We start from the raw sequence: 23,603 nt of genomic DNA, 5'->3' as shown, positions 1-23,603 counted from the left end.
CCTTACTTTTTATTTCTCTTTTTATTAGGAGGTCAGAGTATCCTGGGATGTGACTTTTTCATTAACACAGTAGAGGGAGCAGGCCAAAGCTCCTGGTCGAAGAACTGCCATTTTGAATTCAGACTCCATTTTATCTGTAGAGTGAAATGAAGTTCAGGTTTCCCAAGCCCAAGGGAGCTGGGAACTTTCCAATGGCTCATCAACCTTCTCCTTAAACAATAGAAATAGTTAATTATGCCCTTTAGTTCTCTAAGACATTATTACTGTTCCTGACAACAGAAAGAACAAATGAATCTGATTGCTTGAACTGAAAGGCTTGCATTCTGTGTTGGGTGACAATAATGAACAACACAAGGAAAGACTCTAATATTTGATTCATGATTGGTTAAAATCTTAACTGTACCTTGGAAAAATGTTTTTTTTTTTTGATTCATGATTGGTTAAAATTTTAAATGTACCTTGGCAATTTTTTTTTTCATTTTTGTGCTCATAAACCCCACTTCTGCTCCTGTTCTGGGCATCCAGGAGAAACCAGGCTCCCAAGTCCTTGTCCTGCAGTCGTGATGGCTCAGTGACTCCACTTAAAATCTTGGAACCCATGAACGTCTTTCTCCTTCCTTGTGGTGCATATTAGACTAGGTATAACACTGATATGAGAAGACTTGTGCAGATGATTGGGGTTTTGTTTAATATGAGGGATTAATCAATGTTTTTGCTTAGAAATCACTAACCTGGTGAGATGTTTGTTCCTTAGCAGAAGCTAACACTAAGGACTATCAAGGAACTAAAACCTGTCCCCTTGTGGTTTCTACTCAGTAGGGATTGTTGAATAAAAACACAGGATGTGAGGTACATATTTAACCAAGATCGTGACATCTTTGACAATAAAGTTTGGAACCCTCTCTCCCCTTTGGTATCACCTATAGTAAGCACATAGCAAGACACAATGGATACTTGGTGTGAATGAAGGCACTGATGCAATTTTGGGCTCAGTTAACCAAATGTACCGTGTTAATCCTCACTTGATTCTTTTCACCCTCTCAGGCTACCTGACTTGTATGGTATAAAACCTTCCTTTTTATAAAATAGGTAAAGGGAAGAAAATGCTACCAGAAATAACGATGTTATTACAAATATTAATAGACTCAGTGTTTGCTATCCCATAGGTCAAATGATTGAATTTTCTTCACTTTTTATTAAAATCTCAAATAAACAAAGTCAACTATCCTTTTCCTCCTTTCTTCAACAGAAGATAACGTCTAGGTTGGCCATTATCATGTAGTTAAATTTAGAATTGGAGCCCAGGCATTTTGATTAGAGAATTGGATTCTTAGCTACACTGTGTCACCTTCACACATTTTATTTCAATGACAATTGAATGGAATCTTAGCTTGGTTTGATGTATTACCCTCAGAATAACATTCTACAGATTGGCTAGGGAGCAAGGTTCAGTCATGGCAGACTCACTCAGGCTGCCAGATCTTAGGTCCTTAACAGATAACATCAGAAAGTTTTGTTTGCTTTTCCTCTTGTCTTCACTCTGAATAACAGATGATCTTTAGGGAAGGCTTTTATTTCTCCACATTTTTTTTTTACGCAAGAAAAGTGCATAAAGAGTAATAAGAAAATTGCCTATAAAGCAATTTGCGGTTCAGAGAGCTGCTGTGTGGAGCGATTCTGTGAGCCAAACTGCCACCATCTGCAGGAGTTCAGCTGGGTCCACTGGGCAAAGCTCATCACAACCAGGGCTGTTGATCATTGATATTCCATCATTAAAAAAAGGGTACTGGGGATATAATGATTTATTTCATTAAATTTTTACTTCAGTATATATGTCTGTGTCTTTGTGTAGGTATGTGAACATGAGGCCAGGTATTGATGGAGGTCAGAGGGTGTGAGATCCTCTGGGACTGGTGTTTACAAGCATTTGTCAGTCGCCTCATGTGAGTGCTGGGAACCAAATACTCATTTTCTTTGCAAGAGCAGCAAGTGCTCTTAACTGCTAGGCCATCTTTATGCCTTTTTTTCTGTTTTTTTTTATTATTTAATCATCCATCCCATCTGTCTATCTATCTATCTATCTATCTATCTATCTATCTATCTATCTATCTATCTATCTATCTATCTATGATCTTTCTAGTTAAACATCAGTATAAGTCACTGCCCATAAGCACATGTCTGAGTAAAACTTAAGAGATTATGAGGGTTGTAGAGAGATCACTGCATTTGCTCAGCAAAGGTTGAGACTGATTTGAGAAGCATTGCCAGGGCCACCACTTACAACAAGGTGACTAACTCGAGCCAAGTTAAAGAGCTTTGTGTGATTTGCTAATTCAGTTCTTGTCACTGTCCCAGCTGGTGATACTTTTTGTGCCAACAGAATCTAGCTGACCCCCTTTCATCTCTCTCCTCTGGTTCCATTTTCCCAGTTTGGATGAGTTGCTAGTGCCCTCTGTAGAGTGATGGAAGAGTGACAGAGGGGGGACCAACACAATAGTGATCATTTGTGTCGGTATTATACAAACATTTGATAATTTGCTTCATATCCACTTAGCTTTAAGTTTTATTTTTAAGGTTAGTGGCTGAGTTATTATCTTGGTTCCTGAGAGTTTGCATAAGCTTTCGATTTCACCCCTAAGTAGTTCTTTTCCCTCACCCTAGGAAGAGACCTGGAGGACTTTTTCCAGTTCCACAGGGGCCTCCTGCACCACGTAAGGCTGTGATCGGCTTGAAAGGCATCCATACTTATCTCTGAACCATTCATAAGAGCTTCTACAAAATGCAAATGCTCTGAATGGATAGATTCTGAAGCTGAGGGTAGGATCACCCCTTTGATAACTTCTGAGAATAATGTGGGGAAGGACTGTGGCTTCCTGGGAACAGAGTAGGAAATGGGGATTCTCTTTTACATGATCGGGTGGAGATAGAGGTTTATGTTTAGATGAAGGTGATAAAATGGTGGAGAAATTCTAAGCAAGAGTGTGGCTTCCTATAAAGTCCAGCTTCAGTGTGGTTCAACTTCTGTGAGATAAGGGGTCTAGTACACTTAGGTACGCATTGTGCTAGATGCCATTGGCTGAGCTCTTCTGGTGATGGAGGAAAAGATCTGCTTGGATGAGGACATTTGCAGAGAATGGGATATCCGTGAATTTCTGCAAATGAATATGGCAGTCCAGGATGGCTGTCTAGGCCAGCAAGGGCTATGACTCACTTAATCTAAGAGTTTGCTCCCCAAAGCATAATGGTCAGAAACGATGCTCTTCGCGTATTTAACAGTTCTCTTCCATACAGAGAAGAGAGAAGTGTTTTCCTATTAATTAAATACATTTAAATTGAAAAGTCAACATATATGCATATATATTCATGTGTCCTTGACCAGAACAATGACCAGCAAGCAGAAGCAGTATTGTAGTCTTCCTCCTGCTTCACTTGTGAGTGAAAGCTTTTAACCTAACAGAAGGGCAGCACTGCTAACCTGGGCTCACCTCTGCTTTCAAGCCACCCATCTGAGTCACAGAACATTATCACACCAGGCTGCTGATGCAGGCACAAGCCCTGCAGAGGTCATCCAGAGAGAAATAGGGTGAGGGAATGAATGGCCTTCCTCTTTGAAAATTTCATTAGGGGAGGTGTCAAGGCATTAGATCTTTTGTGTATTAATAAACTTCTCTTGTGGAGTGAGCTTAAGTTGGAGTAAGGAAAGAAAGGAGACCTGCTGTCAGCTGTGTGCCAGGCCAGGGAGCCTGCATCCATGTTCTTTTGCCAGACAGGATGGAGCAGGGGACTGTCACCTTTTCATTAGCTGTAATTGAATGCCTACAGAGACAGTAATTACACAAACCAGACAGGCCACACAGGCTCATCTGTCTTTGTTTATCATCAGATGAGGAGTATTGATCATGATGAGCGCTTCCCTTTTTCTTGGATATGGATGGGGAAATTGGGTTAACAAGGTCTGATGTGGGCAATGCAACATATGCCTGTAGGGAAAGTACATGAAAAGGGATTTTAATAAATGATGCACATTTGCTTTTCTTAGGCTGTTGAATCTCTTGGGTGTTTCCTCTCTGGGAACAAATCTTGCCCCCCGCTCCTTTTATTTTGGAATCCAATAGAACACCAGGGATACAAGGCCAACTAGTATTTCTCTCCTACTCACCTTTCTGCAGATGCTCTCAAAACAATGGTCCACCTAGGACATGTCTTGTGATTCTAGACAGTGTTAAATAAAAGAGAAGAGCCAAACACTGAGCTGGGCCTTTGCTACATGGACTGTATAATAAATAATAACCAAAGGGGTAGTGAAGGGAACAATTCCTATGTAAAAGTCCATATAATTAGTGTGAAAAAGTTATTCAATGTCATTGAATAGGGGTGGGAAACTTGTGGCAGCACATCCTGCAGGTTCTGATTCAGTAGCTCCATTACCAGAGAACTTCAGACTGACTTCCCTCCTTGGTTGAAGACACTTTCCCTTTTGCACATTCACAACAAACAAAGCAAGGGCAGGGGAAGGGGAAAGATCTCTAACAAAGTAGAAGCAGTGTGGAGGGTCATGGTGGGCACAGCAGGAGAGAACAGAGAACCAGTCATCTGCAGTGTTGATTTACTGAGACTTGTCTATAGGTGTAGAAAGTATGTTCAGCCTCAAGTGGCATAAGCTTTGGGGTGAACACTGCCTTTTCCAGCTTTTTTTGGGCTAGCCAAGGAAAAAGTAATTAACTACATCGAATTACTGCTGTTTTTTTAAAAAAATGTTATTAAAATTTTAAAAACCTCTATTATTTATTTTACTATGCTTGTATGACTGTTTTGCCTGGGTATATGCATAAATACAATGAGTGTGCAGTGCATATGGAGGCCGTGTCCATGGAGGCCAGAAGATGGCATTGTTTCTCCTGGAACTAGAAGTATGGATGGTTGTAAACGGTGTGTGTATGCTCGGAATTGTACCTAGGTCCTTTATGAGGGTACCAATTACTCTTTAACTGCTGACCCATCTCTGTAGCCCTAATGTTGTTTTTAAATACAAGCATCTTTTATTAAGTAATAATTTCATGAATGAATACTATAAACAGAGGCAGAGCATTTCTTTTGTCTCTACTGCTAGTTCCAAATAAATTTACAAAAGCTTATATTAATTATAGAATGTTCAGGCTTATTACTAATTAGCTCTTAAAACTTAAATTAACCCACTTCTATTAATCTATATGTTGTCAAGTGGCTTGTGACTTTACCTTTCTAGCATCTTGCTTCCCCAGTGACTACTGTCATCTCTCTCTCTCTCTCTCTCTCTCTCTCTCTCTCTCTCTCTCTCTCTCTCTCTCTCTCTCTCTCTCTGACTCTGCCCCTAATCCTTTCTGTATTTTCAGTTCAGCTTTCCCATCTATTCTTATTATGCCTTGCTATAGGCCAAATCAGCTTTATTTTCAATCAATGAGAGCTATACATTTTCACTGCATACAAAAGGATTAACCCACAGCAGCATACAATGTAAGTTGATTATACCCCTTTACCCTTAACTCCTTCCAGACACAAATCCATTCTTAACCTTTCCTCCCAACTTCATGTCCTCTTTCCCACCTCCTTTTAATAATCCACTAAGTTCATTTTGTGTTGGTCATAAACTCACTGGTGTGGGGCCATTCTCTGGATCATAGTGGTCAATCTATCAGGGACTATACCCTTAAAGATAACTGATTATCTCCTAGAACTCATCAATTTGTAATAGATCCTTTACTAGGCATGGGAGTTTGAATCAGTTGAGGAGTGTTCTATGTTGACCTCAAACTCAGGATAGGTGTTGGACATAGGAGAGGGCTAACTCAGTTAATTTTTATCACATTAGCTTGTAGCTTTATGAGCTCTGGGCCAGGAAGGAATAACTATTTTGTTTTGTTTTTATTGTGGCCAATTTACTCTTAGCTTTTGTGACCTGTTTCAGGCCCCAAAGCCTCGTCTTCTGGTTCATTTACCATTAAACAGTGACAAATGGTTTAATGATTGCTTGATGAAATGTTAGGATTTAAAAATTTGAAGTAAGTTCCTCAGAACCCCCTCCTTTCCCCATTCGCTAACTCCTCCACACCCCAGCAGCTCTAGGTAACAAGCAGAGAACATGCATTTTAAGTAAGTCCTGGTTGACACTGACAGGACTGGTTTGGGGACTGGCACACTTGGAGAACAGTTGGCTAACAGCTTCTCTGATTGGGAAATGTTAGTCAACTAGACTTAAGTGGCAATCACTGATGGTTGCCTGTGTCTGAGAAAAGACACAGCTACACAGCCTGTGACACCGAATGAATACCAGGCCACCTTTGGGGGATTTTGGTGAAAAGATTGATATGAATTCACTTGAATCAGATGGGGCTGTGGGTTTGCAGAAGACACAGAGTGTTGAGAAGCCGGTCAGACAAGATCCATGTGGGGACCACACAGCAGAAGCCTCCCTGTGTATAACCCTCAGAGCAGAGGGGTCCATTCTCAGGAAGAAGGGGACACACTCTTCTAAGCATTGTATTTGTTTACAATAGGAAACTGGCCAAGAGCTGCAGTTCTTTATTTGTATGACTTGTCTCTGTCCTATTAGACTGTTAACTTCCTAGATTCCTTGGCTTTCTTCAGGACTCTCACCTACCAAGACCTAGGAAACTTGGAAGGGCACAACAGAAAACTTCACCCTTGGGTATCTTCTGAGTTCATGGTGAGTAAAGCTTTAGAACATCCCAGTATTTGCAAATCTTGCCTCCTGCTTTCAATTTATTGAATTTCATTTGGCCCTGGAAGATCAATGATTTTCTTTTTACTTAAAAATTTAAAAGTTACTGTGCACATTATACTAGTTTTTCATCATGGTGTTTTCAAATGAAAGTTTTCGTTAGAATTCTTCCTTTTTTTTTCCTGCCACAGACCCCTCCTCTTTAGATGCTGTCTGTGCCCCCAGTCTCCTCGCTTTGTCACATGTGCTATCTTGTCCCCCCTCCTTCCTCATTCCTTCTGTTTTCCCCTTCCTAGTTTCATGTCTTGTACACACACCCACTTAGTCTTGCTTCTATATATACTTAAAAACACTGTAAGCCTGTATCTAAATATGAGAGAGAAAATGCAATATGCATCTGAATCTTGGTTACCTTGCTTAATACATATTCTAACACTATCATTTTCCTGTAAATTTCATTTTCCTTTATTACTTAATAAAATTTTATTGTGTGTACACATAGAGATATATAGATAGATGGATCAATAGATTAAAAGGGAGAGTTTCCTCATCCATTTATCTGTTGTTAGGCCCCTAGTATGGTGATTTGATGAAGAATGGTCCACATAGACTCATATATCTAAATACTTAGTCACCATGGAGTGTCACTACTTGATGGATTATAAGGATTAGGAAGTGTGGCCTTGTTGGAGGAAGTGGGTCACTGGGGTAGATTTAGTCTCTTTCTCTGTCTATGAGTCAGGATATAGTTCAGCTACTGCACCAGCATCTACCTGTATGCTGCCATGCTTCCTGCCATGATAATGGATTAAACCTATGAACTGAAAACAAGCCCCAATTAAATGTTTCTTCTTCTTTCATGAAAGTTGCCTTGGTCATGTTGTTTCTTCACAGCATTAGAATAGTGCCTAAGACACAAGGCTGACTGTTTGAGATTTTTAGTTATAATAATATTTGACCTTTACTTTGACATTGAAATAGGTCAAATGACTTGTCTGAGATCCCACTCTTATGGTAAGCCAGCATAGGCAGGCCCAAACTAACTCTCTGACTCCAAGCCTGAAAGTATTTTCTGTCTCAAGTGTTTTGCAGAGATGTCCAAACCTCTAAAAATAACTGTTTAATCTGTTCAGCATACAGTTGTGATTCTGTGTCTTAGGTTTTTATTGCCGTGAAGAGACACCATGACCATGGAAATTCTTATAAATAAAAACATGTAATTGAGGGGGTTCGCTTACAGTTTCAGAGGTTTAGTCTATTATTATTATGGTGGGGAGCATGGTGCGGTGCAGGCAGATATAGTGGTAGAGCTGAGAGTCCTACATCTTGACTTATGCAACATGAAGTAGACTCAAACACTGGGCAGCAGCATCCTGAGCATAGGACACATTGAAGCCTACCCCCACAGTAACACACTTCCTCCAACAAGGCCGTACCCATTTCAACAAATCCACACCTCACAATAGTGCCATTCCTATGAGCTTATTAGGCCAAACTATCACATTCTCTGTACAATAATGTGTAATTCTACACATTATTCATCTTCTTTATTCTTGAAGAACAGCTTTCGTACTCCCCATACAGGTGACCAAAGTTTGAATGTGAGAATAAAAAAGTTTTGGATTGGCTTGGTCTGCTCTCCCAGAAGAGCTGTTCTAGCTGTTTGGGTTGGGGTGGATTTGGCAGCTTGCTTCAATCAGTATTCCAACACGCGCAGGATTTCACATGCCCCAGCATCCCCATCCTTAGATCAATCACCCTCACCTATCTTTGCTGTCTCTGTCATCTCCATCTCTGTCATATCTATCATTTGCATCTGTATTATTGCCATCTCTGTCAATTCTATCATTTTCATCTCTGTCACCTCCATCTCTCTCATCATGATTTATCTGCATTTTAATAATCTTTATTCTGTTATCTCTGTCTCTGTCATCTACATTCTATCATATTTTCATCTCTACCATGTCATGTCCATCTGTGTCTTCATCTCTGCTATCTCTGCCCTCTTTATCTCTGACGTGTCCTCTCCATCTCTCTCCTATATCTTCTTCCCATCTCTAACATGTGTCTGCTCCATCTTTAACATGCATGTCATCATCATCTCTATACCATCTTCATCTCTAGCTTTGTACCTATCCGCTCTCTAATCTGTATTTCTGTCTCCATTTATTCCCCCCTTTCTTAATCTCCGGCGCCTCATCAGAGTCTATCCCATTATTTTCTGGTCCTCTTTATAGCAAAACATATTAATTGTCCAAAAGCATCTAATTGTATTCTAATACCTTTTATATAATCTATCATATACTCTAATTTCATTTCCATACTCAATTGGTTTTTGGATAAAAGTTGAGATGCAGACTGAGTCTCCTGTCTGAAACACACTTTACCATAAGAGGTTTGCTTGGTGGGCAATGGCCTGAATGTAAAATTTCTATCAATTCATGGTGCCTGAGAACCTCCAAGTACTCCACTGCCTCTTGGTATTTATATGACTACATCATTATTGCTCATTTATATGAATTTTATTAGAATTCTAAAGACAGAGCTGTTTTTGGTTGCAGGAGCCTAAATAATAGAAAAGTCAATATAGTAGTGCTATATAAAGTAGCTGTCTACCTTTCAAGACTTAAAGACTTGACCTCTAGGTATTATGATCCCTGATGACCAACAACCTTTAGTTTTAGCCCTCTCCAGGATTTGACTTTGTTTAGAGCTGACACACTCACCATCACATCTACTTCCCACAGCACACCTTTTATATGTATTGGTCTGAAGCTTCAACCCTGCAGAACCAGCCCAGTGCACAGTTCTGGTAGCATTGTCTGAGACCTCTGCTGACACTGTAGCAGCATGGCTGTTCCCCATACCCACTTCCATTTCTTACAATGAACTTAGTATTCTTCTGATGGGCCAACCTTCATCTCAGGCCTGCTTCTGGGAGAAACTAAAACGTGGTACCATTGGCTATGAAAAGACCCTCTAAGGAAAGAACTCATGCTCTGGTTATATAGAAAGGGATTCATGGGTAGCCCAGAGTGTTACAGAATGTGTGTGGACGTACAAGTATCTAAGGGTGTTATGGACATGAGTGCCCAATGCTGTGGGTAATGTGGTAACTCCAATTAGGAAATAATCTAAGCAGAAACCACAGGCAGCAGCTTTGCTACTCTGGTCATTCCTTCTCTACATAGCAAACCTGAGCCTTGTCCAAAATGGAGTAGAGATAAAAATAAGGGATACTTTACCTCAATTGGATTGGAAATATGCTCAAAGATCCTCTTATTTGTTTCTCATTTATTTTTTCACCTCTCTCCTCTCTCCTCTCTCTCTCTCTCTCTCTCTCTCTCTCTCTCTCTCTCTCTCTCTCTCTCTCCCCGCCCCCCCTCTCTTTCTCTCTTTGTCCTTTACACTTGGGTAATGACTGTATTCTCATATCAAATGATGGATAGGCTCACAACAACTCCTGAGGAGACATTACCCATTCTGCCATGGAGTTAAAGGGCAAATCTCAAGTCTTGGGTTTTAGGAGATCAATAACCAAGTTCCTTCCAGACTCGCTGGAACAGGTTTTACATTTATAATGTGAAAAGAAGCAGGTTCAAAGAAAGAAGAGAGTTCATCTAAGTGGAGCCAGATTCCACCGTTAAACCTTTAATTAACCTGATGACTTTGAGCAAAGAAAATCAATGGAGGCTTCTTCTTGTAGGAGAGAATAAATTAATATTTTATACATGAATGTTTGTCCTTTAAAAAAAAACAGTGTGCAGTTTCTTTGGTGAGTTCTCATGGCTAATTTTCTTCCAAGAGTTTATAATTGCATATTTTTAAAGCAAAAATTTAAAGTTGAAAATGTGTTTCCTGTACTGGAAGATTTCAAAAGAACTCAGAACAAATATATGAGTGTGAGCGTGAATTTCTGCCCATACATATATACATACATAGATATATCTGTCTCACCATATACACACATAATAAATCTATTTGTTCATCTATCTATCTATCTATCTATCTATCTATCTATCTATCTATCTATCTATCTATCTATTTGCTTCACAAGAAAATACTCCATGTTTTTTTTAAAGGCTTGTGTGTGTGTGTGTGTGTGTGTGTGTGTGTGTGTGTGTGTGTTGTGGGGGGTGGTGAAGTGAGGAATATAACAACCTTTTAACCTGGACCTAATAAGGTTCAAATTTATTCTTGTGAGGAGAGAGGATTTTTATGAATAGTTGATTTCACTGGGTCTTGACTATCCAGTAGAATATTGCGTGAGTATTCTGAAAGAACACAAAGAAGATGTTTCCTTCTGTTTCTCACCCACTTAATTCACACTTACCTGATGCTCAGTTAGTTGTAAAGGCCCTAGCATTTTCATCACCCATGGCTCCAGACAAGTCTCTGATAATGTTCAAACTATGAGTGACCAATGTGGAGGCAAGCCTACCAATGTCACAGATGCCTTCTAATGCTTCCGTCTATCCTTACCAATGGAAACTGGATGATGTCTGTCTGTCTTGAGGGCAGACAGTATGTGTGGTCTCCTTTTGCTCTTTCTTTAGGTTTAGCTTTATGACTCAAGCTGTTAGCGCACAGAATGGATTTCTGACCGGCATTAAATCAGGAAGGGCTGATTTTAGGAAATATGAATCATTTGCCTTGACTGAGCATGCATTTGGAGAATTTTATATTTATGGCATTGAAAGCTCTGGTGATTCAGCTCCAAAGCTGGACTTCATGTGTAATTCCCAGGGCCCTGAAAACATTCCAAAGAAATTTGAAGGGCCAAAGAGAATATCAAATAAATCAGCAAGGTTTTATCTCTAAATCTTAATCTTTTGGAATGCTGTAACAAAAGTCAATAACCTATGATGTTTATAACCATGAAAAATTATTCTTAAGGATTTCAGAGGTTGGAGGTCCATGATCAAAGTGCTGAGAGTTCTAAGGTCTGGTGAGGGCTTACTTCCTGCTCATAGCTGATGACTTCTTGTGCCTTCACATAGAGGAAGTGATGACAAGACTCCTTCCCAGCTGTGCTGTCACAACCAAATTACTTTCCAGAGGATTTCTATACCATTAACACCACTTGAATTAAAGTGAGATTTTGGCATATAAATTTGAGGATGGTACAACTATTCATATTACAACACTCTTTAATAGTTAAAAGTAAGCAAGGGCATTTCAATGTTAATGATTTTTACTCCAAAAACAATGAAACAGAAAAATATGTGGTCCAGTTAGCTATAATTCTACCATTGTCTTTTTAAGACATGTTCTCATATAGTCCAGGCTTACCTCCAGCTTGATATATAGCCTAGGATGACCTTAAACATCTGGTCCTTGTGCTTTTAACTCCCACACCCAAGGGTGTCAGGAATGGGCTACCATGCCCACTTTATGTAGTGTTGGGGATAAAATCCAGGGCTTCATGAAAACTAGACATACACTCTACCTACTGAACTACATCCTCCAGTCTTGACTTCTACAATGTGTGATAAAAAATGTGGGAGTGGGTAAAGGATATCCCTTTGGATTGAGAACATGATAGATTGACTTTGTCACTACCATAAATGGAAAAACAAATGTAAATCTTTCTAACTGGAGATGAGGATTTTCGAGGCATTTAAAGAGCTCGGGTGGTCAGTGAGAGACAGAAACAGCAGGAAGCAGTCTTAAAAAGGGTCTCGTTAAGAACCCAGACACTTTGATTATTCAGCATTTCCTTTAACTCCATGACAGTCTGAGCTGACTCTTGCTGTGGAATATTATTCTAATTGGGAAAAGATGTGTTATATTTGTTTATGATGAGGAATATTTAGCTATATGAAGATGTGTTACTCTTGTTTATGCTGTGGGACATTACTTTTAACTGTGTAAAGAGGTGTTACATTGGTTTGTGCTGTGTTTGTTTAACAATGTAAGGATGTGTTACATTTGATTGTGCTTCATTTGTTTAATTATGAAAATTGTGTTGCTGTTTCACCTTGCATGCCGAAAGTGATTGGTCTGCTAAAAATCTGAGTGGCCAATAGTTAGGCAAGAGAAGGATAGGTGAGGCAGGCAGGCAGGCAGAGAGGTTCAGTAGGAGGAGAAATCTAGGCTCCAGAAAGGAGAGAAGAGCAGCCAGGAGAATAAGGAAGCAATGAGGAACACACCCAGAGCCAGAAGGCAAGTAGCTGCCAGCCAGCCAGCCAGAAACAGTGAAAGTTAAGATACACAGAATTAAAAAAGGCAAAAAGCCCTAAGGCAAAATATAGATGAAGAGAAAGACGTTAAGTTATAAGAGCTATTGAGACTCAAGTCTAAGCTAAGGCCATGCATTCATAACTAATACTAAGTCTCTGTGTCATGATTTGGGAACTGGTTGGTGGCCCAAACGAACAAGCTTGGTACAGACTCTCATGGGCTGTGTCTCTAGAAAGGTTGTAGAGACTAAGTACATCCATTTTGAAGGATTTTTCCAACTTCTCCTTAATATCTCATTGGTTTTCCCATTTGTTTTGGTCTGATAATCTATGTCTGTGTAAGTTTACACACCATAAAAGGTTACTAGAGGACATGGCTACTGAGCAAAAAGAATTAGCAGCTATCATCCCTAAAAAGTCATCTATTTGGCTAACTTTGGCATTTTTTTTTTAATTCTCTTTGGTGTGTCATAGATTTGAATGTCAGCTGCATATGTTTTCTTTTTCTTTTTGGCTAGGTACATATAGATTCTGGGAATAAATTAATAAAACAGCCATAAGTATACATAATGATTAATAGTTCATTTTTATATATTTACTCAAGTAGCATTTACTTGGTACTTATATACCAGGCTTTATGGCTATCATGACAAATTAGTTAGGCATGGTTTCTGCTTCTATGGAGCACAATGAAATGAGGGATGTAGACAGCTACCTGGGTGATTTTCATGGATGGGTTATATGTTACCTTTGCTGTCTTTCTTATGATGACAGTATAAGGAAGTCTTTTAGTATCTACCTCCAAATTAATATATGGTGACCCGTAACTGCATTATGAAGTTAGCCTTTTTGAGAGTTGTCTGGGTAGAGTCCTCATGAATGGGATTGGTGCCTTTCTAAAAGGAATTCTATGGGGCTCTTTCATCTCACAATCCACAGAATTATGAGATACCAGTTGGTGGTGTTTATAAGATACTCAGTATAAGGTATTGTTATAGGAGAGCATATTAGGACAAAGACAGCTTCTAAGAGGGATCCAATTTGGGTGTAGCGTTGCACACCTGTAATCCTATCTCTCAGGGAGCTTAGGCATGCGAGTTTGGAATGCAAGGTCAGCCTAGGATGCATGAGTCACTCTCTATATATTCATATATTCATATTATATATTCATATATATGTTGAAGTCAAAATAATAATGAATATATTTAATCCAGAGAAAAGAGAATGGAAAGGGGAAGAAATATATCAAGTATATGGAGCAGAGGGAGCAATATTTAGAGTGCTTCTTGCCAGTGTCTTCTGACAGAACTGGGTCTCTTTGCAGATCCTCTCTGGAGCTCTTCTGAAATAGATTTGCTACTTATTTCCAACATAAAGTTTCAGAGAGAGAGAGAGAGGCAGAAACAGAGAGAGACAAAATGCACATGTATGTGCAGATACATAGAGAATCTTGGGATTATAGGTGGTTATGAGTCACCCAGCATGGGTGTTGAGAACCAAATTTAGGTGCTCTGCAATAACAGAAAGTGCTCTTGACCACTGAGCCATCTCTCCAGCCCCTACAATGTAACGTTCCCTTCCTGTCCTAGTTTGTCTTTCTATTGATTTCATAAAACACTAACCCAAACTGACTTGGGTGGAAAGGGTTTAATTTGACTTACAGGTGAATGTTCACTCTCTAAGAAAACCCTGGATGAAGCCCAAGGCAGGAATAAGGAGGAAGAAACTGAATCAGAATTTACTTACTAGCTTGCTCCCCATGGCTTTCTCAACCTGTTTTCTTACACAACCCAGATCTTCTACCCAGAGGTGGTGCCATCTACAGTGGACTGGGACCTCCCACATCAACCATTAATCTAGAGGATGCGCCACAGAAATTCCCACAGGTCAGCTTTTACTCGGTCGAGGTTCCCTCCTCCCAGATGACTTTGGCTTGTGTCAAGTTGCAAAAATTAACTTGCATAACTACTTTACTAATAGAACCCTGGATGAAATATTTTTTCATTAAAAGTTTTTCTCAAACCTGTATTTATAGTTGAGCACATGGACATCTGTAATAAACTCTGTTTCTCACACAGTCAGCCAGAAGTTACCATGTAACTAGATTTTAGCCAATGAATGTAGTGGCTATATTGAGTTCTAGAACAATCAAAATAGAAAGCGTTCTTCTTCATATCTTTCCTTTATACTGACTGGAACTGGAGAAACTGGCTTGGGCTAGGAAAGTATATGTGATTTATCAAGGATTACTGAGCAATAAAATGAAGGGAATCTGTATTCAAGATTGTAAGGCTAGAAGAGTTAGAGTAGTCTTTGACCTCTAACCTCTCAGGTGACATCAAGACAGTCAGACCTTTCTAAATATTGAGTAGAAATGGATATATTTAGTAAGCTCTTGTCCCTGAACCTCTTAGAATATGCTGCCCCTGTTATATCTTCTTTGTTTTAAAATAAACTATTAATTCATTTTGTTCCTATATTTGTGCCTTTGATAACTCCTGTTTATTCCTATGTCCCTTTAATTTTTTCCACCATCAGTGAAAGTTTTAAAATGTGTTTGCACTACAAGATGTTGCCCCAGGCTTGATTTGTTTTATGCCCCTGTTCTGGAAATATCCAATTCTCTAGTGAGTCATGTTTTGCTTTTATTGGACGATGCACGAAAAAGCAAAGGATTGAGTGCAGAGTGTGTCCCTTAATGTTAGGTGTTGCTTTATTTACCCTCCATAAGCAACAGATCAAGAAAGAACGTACATGCTAATATATATATGCACATGTATCTAGAAATATTTTATATGTAAATGAACATATCCATATCTACAGCTAAAGATGAATTAATACTGTTTAAACTATAGGCCATTTCCATATGGATCATTTTAACTTCTCTCATTTATCTGGAACTTTCTACTCCATTAATGAAAAATACAACCCTTCTATTCCTTTTCTTCATTGTTTAATTTCAGCATAGGTGTATATAATTAGATAGTCTAAATTGCTAACCTGTACTCCTGAGAAATCATTTTATCACCTGAGAAACATAGGACTTTGGAGCAGTTCGTTTTGCCTGTAAGCTACTTACTTCACTCATTCCCAAAGCTCCCCCCTCTCTCTCCCTGCCCACTTCCAGGGAATTTGTTTCATTTGTATGTAATAAAAAGAGACTGTCAGCTTCTACATTCTTCTTGATTTCATCGTGGAATCTCCAACCTCATAATTTTCCACCTACAGCATGAGGACTATACAGAATAAAATTGTATTAGATTATAGACCTTTAAATTAATTTTATTTTAGCTTCCCTTGTCAAAAAATAAGTAGAAAAGATGAGATAGATGTTAATGTACTTCATTCTTATAACCATTTTACTGTCTATATGTATTTCATAGTATTATGTTGAAAACCTCAAGTATGAACAATGGCATTTTAAATGTGCCTATGTTAAGAATGACCTGACTTTGACCCCAAGTATACCACACAAAAGAATAGAGCTGACTCCTGTAAATTCTACTCTGACTTTCACATGTCTGTGCAAGCCTGCTTGCACACATATTCAGTTTAAATTGGCAAGGCATACCTATTTTAATTGCCAATTCTTCAGTTCATTATACCCTAAAATAAATATTATTCAGCACATTTTAATAGGTCCACTTGCCGCTTATATTCCATCCTTGGAGAGGAGTATATTAATATCTTTCAATCTTGCCAGCATCTCCAGCTCCATCACTTTGCATGCCGTTGTGATTCTTGTGTGATTTTACTGTTGCTAAACCCAAAGCTCTCTTAGACACCTTCAGGAGTGCTGACCTTAACTGGAATGTGTAGCACATATTCTAAGAATACACTTTATGAAGCTTGCTGGTCTAAAAAAATTAATAAAAAACCATGTAATTAAGTTAGTTTGGGGATCTATAGGAAAACGGACATGGAAAGAATTTGGAGGAAACTTAGAAGGATTTCTTGTTGGTCCCAATAGCTTCTCTTAGTCTCCATTATGGTTGCATCCCATAGTATTTGTGTCCCCAATTGAGAAATCACCATCCATAGATCCTAACGATCACGAGAACCATTCTGGGAGTGTATTGTCTCGAGTGAGGGCCTAAGCGTTCCTGAGATTTGAGCCTTCACTCAGGACTGTTCTAGAATCCAGATAATTAGTTTGAATAACCCAAGGACTGGCTGTCCTTTTCCATTTGTATACTTGAGAGCTTTTTCTCTCCTACTGACTTTGTTCTCACTTGATAGATTGACTCGCTTCAACTCTGGCACGACTACCCAGACTCATTGGCAAGAATGATGCTGTGGCTCTGCCTAGCGTGTAGCTTGGGTGGCAAAGCAGACTTGGCATGCTGTTCCACCGAGACTTGTAAACAATAATTAAATGGACTCATGCCTCCTAATTCTGCTGTTTCATTTCCTTCTTTCAAAAATACGTGGAAGAGTTTTTATCTCTGGATAATGAATGACAAGAATCACAGCTCTCTGCATTTAAACTAAATGAGCTCAATGAGGGTGTATGGCTCTTGCAATTACCATTTTACTGTTTTGCATATATTCACAATAAGAAGACAAAAACAAGGAGGTTCCGGCTTCTTGTGTATGCTGAAGGCAGAGAGCTCAAAAAGAGATGTTTGAGGACCTCTGGTTGTCTGGCTCTTTGAAGGCCAAACCATATTTACAAAGGCTTCCATTGATTCTAAGACTGTCCCCCTGACCCTGCAGGGAAGTGCTCATGTTTCTAGGCATTTCTCTCTTTGTCCAAAGAAGCCGGTGATACCTGATTTACTTGTGAGATGATAAGAGATGCCTGCTAGCACTGCCAGTGATGTGTCCAAAGAGTGTGAGATGTGGAGAACTGGTAGTGGGGTGTTTCTGGGACTGGTACTGACTGCATTGAACAACCAGGGGATGCAGCTCAGTTTGAAAATTTGATTTCTGTATCTTGAAGCTACATTTCCAATTGGAATGATTTGGGGGATATGGTCCCTCAAGAAAACAGTGACTCTGAGAACAAATGAAATAGCGATATATAAGATTATCAACAGTTGTAACAGCAGCATTTAAGAACCTCACGCTGAATATCTCGGTTTTCGCACCTGGGTTTGGGAAAGTCAGCAATGTTTTAAGTCTGTGGAGGGACGTCAGTTTCTGTTCTGTTATGGATGTTTTTATATCTGCCTTGATTGACATGGAAATATGGGAGTCACATCTTTTAGTCATTCATGGCCAGTATACCACATTTACTTATTCTGTGCTCTGTTGTTTTTTGCCTAAGATGGAGGAAGCAGAAATGATGAATAATCACAGAATGACTGGGCTTGAAAAGCCCTTAGAGAACAAAAGACTTCTCTCATTCTTATGAGGAAACAAAAGGGAAGCAGAGAGAGTGGTTTGTATTGCCATTCAATATTTATGGTGAGTTGTGTTTGCCACATGTGGCCATTTCTAAATCTAGGCATGGGAACCTGAAGTCTGTTTATTATCAGGTTAATAGGAGTATGCATGCTGGGTGGAATTATCAGTGAAGGCTGCCCTGGTGTGGTTTATAGGAGACCTGGAAGGCTAGGAAAAGCTCATTGTGCTGACCTGTCTTTCTTAGGACAAATAAAACAACTATGTAATGGGTTAATTTTTTTTTGTCAACCTGACACAAGCTAGGATCATTTGGTAAGGGGGGGAAACTCAGTTGAGAAATACCTTCCTCAGATTGATTTGTAAGCAAGCCAGTGGGACATGTTTTTGCTAATGGTTGGTTGATAATTGAGAGACCAGTCCACTGTGGATGATTTTACCTCTGAGAAGGTGTCTGGGTTGTATGAAAAAGCAGGATAAGCAAGTCATGGAAAGAAAGCCAGTAAATACTGTTCCTCCATGGCTGCTTCTTCAATGCCTGGCTCCAGGTTCGTACCTTGAGTTCTTGTCCTGACTTGCCTCAGTGATGGAGTGTGACCTAAGAGTTATCAAATGGAATAAGCCCTTATCTCCCCAAACTGAATTTGTTTAAGTTTTATCATTGCAACAGAGAAACTAACTAAAACAAATTTTATAAAATAAGACGAACCACAATCAACTATGTATCAGTGTTAAAAGATGTAAGGAAGGAAGGAACGATTATGCTAATTAACCAAATGGTGGATATGGAGTGTGTGGATGCTTTTGAAGTAGCCTATAAGTTTCTTTGATTGTTTTAATGAAGATGTTCACATAGATTCTTTCCCCTTTGCTCTGATATAAACTGCCCTGTATTTCCATCTATACCTTTACTATTGAGGGATCTGGGACAATTACCTCTTTTCTAGTGTGTATGGTGTCTCTTTTCTACTTATGGCATTGTCAACAGCAGAGGTGGCTTTCTGATCACCTAAGAAAAGTTTTGTTATTGACCCTAAGGGCCCATTTAAATACAAATCAGTAGAAATAGAGCCCATCTCTCTGTGATTTCACAGGTGAGAGATTAATGTTGATCTTGTTTGAGGGTCCAAATATATTTGTCAGCTAGTTCCTTATACAGACTTTAAAATGCATGAAGAAGGTATGGGTCCTGGTTCTTAGAGAAGGGAGTGACACTGGATTTGTCATTCCGGCCCTAGTGAGTTCAGCAGATTCTTTGGCCCAGATTATTGCTGCTGTATTTCCCAATAATTAGGTATTTACATATCCACAAGTCCATTTACATCCTTTCCTATTTCATGAGCAAAAGTGAATAGTGATAAAACCAGATACTAGTGAGTTTAGGACATCAGAAAAATCCAGATCTTTTGAGAATAAGTATCTCTTTAGGATGGATGAAAGTAAAGAAAATCTCTGTGTTAAGGAGAAACATCTGTGATTTCTTGTTTCTACTGAGCCATTTCTCTAGCATTTCCTTGCCCTAGAACCAGGATGATATCCGCGATTTCTGGGCCACATTGAATTTCCATCCCTGGCATGTAAATTTGCTATCACTTAGGTCATCAGGCTCTCCACTTTGAGATACAGCTTTCAGACTGAAGCATAATAACTCTTTCCCTGAGAAGGAAAGGATCCTTGATGGCGACTAGCCATTGTAGTGATGGAACTTTGGGCACTAGCCAAGTGATTGGAGATCATGGACCTGAGTTTCTTGTGTTTGGTTATCATGAGTAATCCCTTTGATGTCTGACAACTTGTAGAATTTGATCAAACTGAGGTTCAAATCACCAATTAGGTTCTCGTCACTGAAAAAAAAAGTCTCTTAAAACTTTTGAGAAACCTATTTTTGCCTCTCCTGGTGTTACCATCCACCTGCTTCCTTGACTTCTTCCAGTCTTCCTGTTCATCCACATTGTTAACCCACTCATACAGAAAAGCATCGCTTTATCTGCTTTTGGATGGTGCTCATTGCAGTTATGTTTCTGAGACCTCCCTGTGTACCTTCTAGCTCCAATGTGTGTTGTGGCACTTTGTGTCTTCTTCATCTTCAGAAGTTGCAATTGAGAAAAATCAGTGTGAATAAGGCAAACATCCAAACCAGGCAGGTAAAGATGAAAATAAATGGTTGATAATTGGTCAGCAACTGAATGGACTACAGATTTGACTTTTGGAGCTATTTCACAGGGAGATAAGGAGGAACTTCTGACTCTGATGTAATATAAGAATTTTTATTGACTAAGTCTTGGTGATCACTTTTTAGTGTTGATGTCACTAGGTGTCTGTTGATCTTGTTTCTCTGGTCAGTTGCTAACTTTGAGCAATTCTTAACCATGGCTGTCTTAGGAATTTCTATTTTGCCTTTTCAATTGTAGTTCTATGATACTATTCAAAATGCTCCAAGAATTCCCAGACATTTGACCATGTTTTCTTTCTAAATTATATTTTCTCTATATGGTTAAGTTTGGGAACTGTCTACTGACCAGTTGAAATTGTAGGTCCTTCCCTGAGTTATGTCCAGCATGTGAATGAACACAACAAAGTCATGGAGAATTTTTTTTTAACTTCTTAGATAGGCCTTCCCTTAAAGATTACATCTCTGTGTTTGTATTACCTGACTCTCATTTCTCATGGATCTTTGAAATCCTTTTATCTCCCAGCTCTGAATTACTGTTCAGAACATAAAGAGGTGTGATGGAAGGCACATGAGACTTAGATTCAATGTCTTAGATTCTGAGTTTTTGTTCCACTTCTGAATATCCTGATTTGGGACACATTCCTCGACTTTCTAATAATCATAATTTTAACCCATCCCCCAATAAAGGTGAACACATGCATACCCCAGCCCTACCAAATTAAATCCAACTATGGATACAAAAGATATTGTGGAAAATTTACATTCTTATTATATCATCACATTCTTCTCCTGTGGAAGAGGGGACCAGAAATAGAGACTCATTAAATTTAAGAATAACCTTTCTGTTCATGTTCTAGTGTGTTCTTCTTGTTGCAGGTTCACAGACTTAATCATTATCTAAATGTACTAAACCACATCCATATCTGCCTGATTAGATTCTCTTTTCTTGCAAGCTGAAAAATCAAAGGTAACTATTAGGAAACCAGAGGACTTGACATTTAAGGTAGTCGAATCAAGAATCATTATGGATACCTTAGACAATCTATTGTGTAGTAAGCTTTATCATTGGACTTTTTTTGGACTTCCAGTTTGTCAATAATTACATAAAAACACATTATTAATTGTAGAAGTTTGGCCTTTAGCCTAGTTTTTTTCCCCCACTATCATAACTCAAATTAACTTTCTTCTATTTATCTATGTTCTGTCATGTGGCTATTACATATCTTCCATTTTGTATGTCCAACTTCCTCTACATCTCGCTGGAATCTCCTGTGTGCCTAGATTCATCCAGTGTTCCTCTCTTTGCCTGGACATTTTTCCTCTTCTCTTCTGCATACCTATTGATCATTCAGTTCTTTGTTAAACCAATTACAGTGACTCATCTTCTCACAGTGTAAACAAATATTCCACAACGCTATTGGGTGAAAAGAATTAGAATCTGAAAGAGAACCATTCTTTCAGAAAACTTCCTAGTCTCCATCTTACCTACTTACTGTATAAGTTTAGTGGTATGAAGATGAATTTTTCTCTGTCACTATTGACTAACTCTCTAATTGTAATCTTCAGCCCAGCTGTGCTCTTGCTGAACTTTCTATCTATATCTGAACCATAGCCATAAATCTAAACTGTACTTGAGGTTCCATGGATGTGACAAAAAATTCTTTAGCTTGAGTTGAATGGCTCATAGGATTATAATGTTTATGGCAATATTATTACAATTATTACATTATATTTTGGTCTTTCTCTTGAGTAAGAAGGTATCGCAACTTTGATGTGTGTGTGTGTGTGCACATGTGTATATGTGTGCAGGTGTTTGTATATGTGTGTATGTTAGAATTTGTATTCTGAACAACATACATGATATTATTTATCTATTGAATCCCCCATTTAACCTCCAATTTGCCCCCAAAAACTTTGTTGATATCTTAAGAAAATGTACATTAAGTCTGATGGCCTAGAACACCAGAAAGATGCATGTAATATTAGAGATGACTTCGCCTTTCCTGAATACCACCAAAAGACCTAGAAAACATAGTCTTTTCTTTAAAAAGTGCTAATTAAATTCTGGAGTCATGTAATTCAATTTAAATGGGGATATGTTTATCTAATGTTCATTTCACTAACAGGGGTTAGACAAATTATTTCCTCTGACATTTACCCTTGAGGACTTAATGAAATACTCAACCTGTCCCTCTCGCTGTACTTGATTGGAACAGGGATATTTATCCATTTTTTTCTGAACCATTTTTGTACCACAATCATCTCATTTAATCCTTACCCCATATTCATTTTATAATTGAGGAAAACTAGGCTAGAGAGTTTAGTAACTTTTTCAAAATTCTATCCCTAGATCAAGAATTCTGGTCCTAGATTTGGAGTACCTGGGTTTGAATCTTAAATATAAAGTGAACCTGAAAACAATTTGAAAAATATCAGAGGCATTGATCAGTATGATTTGGCAAATGATAAATAATTTGGTAAGAAGTTTATACCATTACATGGTTCTTTTCGGGAAAGAATGATAGAGTGTATGTGCCAGATAGGGAAACTGACTTTGTCCCCAGGGAATTTTAGCCTAGTAAAAACATATTTTCAATGGTCTCAAGTGAAGAGGAGGGTTGCTATTGGCATGATAAATAAAGGCTACATGATAGTGTAATAACCAGAACCAGAACATTGTACACACAGGAAGCAATGGTGAGCTATCAGTGCAGAGGATAAAAAAAAAAAGCTACCTGAGTTGGGATAAGGACATAGGGATGTGAACCCAGGCTTTTCAAATCTCAAAGTTCTGTTGAGATAGATGGCTGTAAGTGTCCATATAAACATATTGATAATTATAGTGCATTTAAATCTATGTTAACTAAACATATAGTCCATGGTTCAGTTGAGCTTGGATCCAGACTACAGAGCCAGGAAAGACATGACTGTCATCTTCAACATTTATAGGCTACAATGTGAGAGGGGAGGGCACTCCTTAGCAGATAGTTTTCAGATGTAGGTTAGCTCTGTTTGTTTTGCATACTCCTTATGCACAACGTTTAAAGAAAGATTAGCAAAAGTTGTTAGTGCACCTGCATTTTCATAGTGGCCACCAGTCAAGGTCAGGTATGGGGCTTCCCATTTATGATGGCAACGTAACACTTCACAATGCTCCAGAATTTGGAGTGCTTTATAGTTTTAG

Source organism: Microtus ochrogaster, unplaced genomic scaffold (genome assembly GCF_000317375.1).
Source record: "Microtus ochrogaster isolate Prairie Vole_2 unplaced genomic scaffold, MicOch1.0 UNK1, whole genome shotgun sequence".
Taxonomy (NCBI): domain Eukaryota; kingdom Metazoa; phylum Chordata; class Mammalia; order Rodentia; family Cricetidae; genus Microtus; species Microtus ochrogaster.
Note: the sequence above shows the minus strand (reverse complement) of the source record.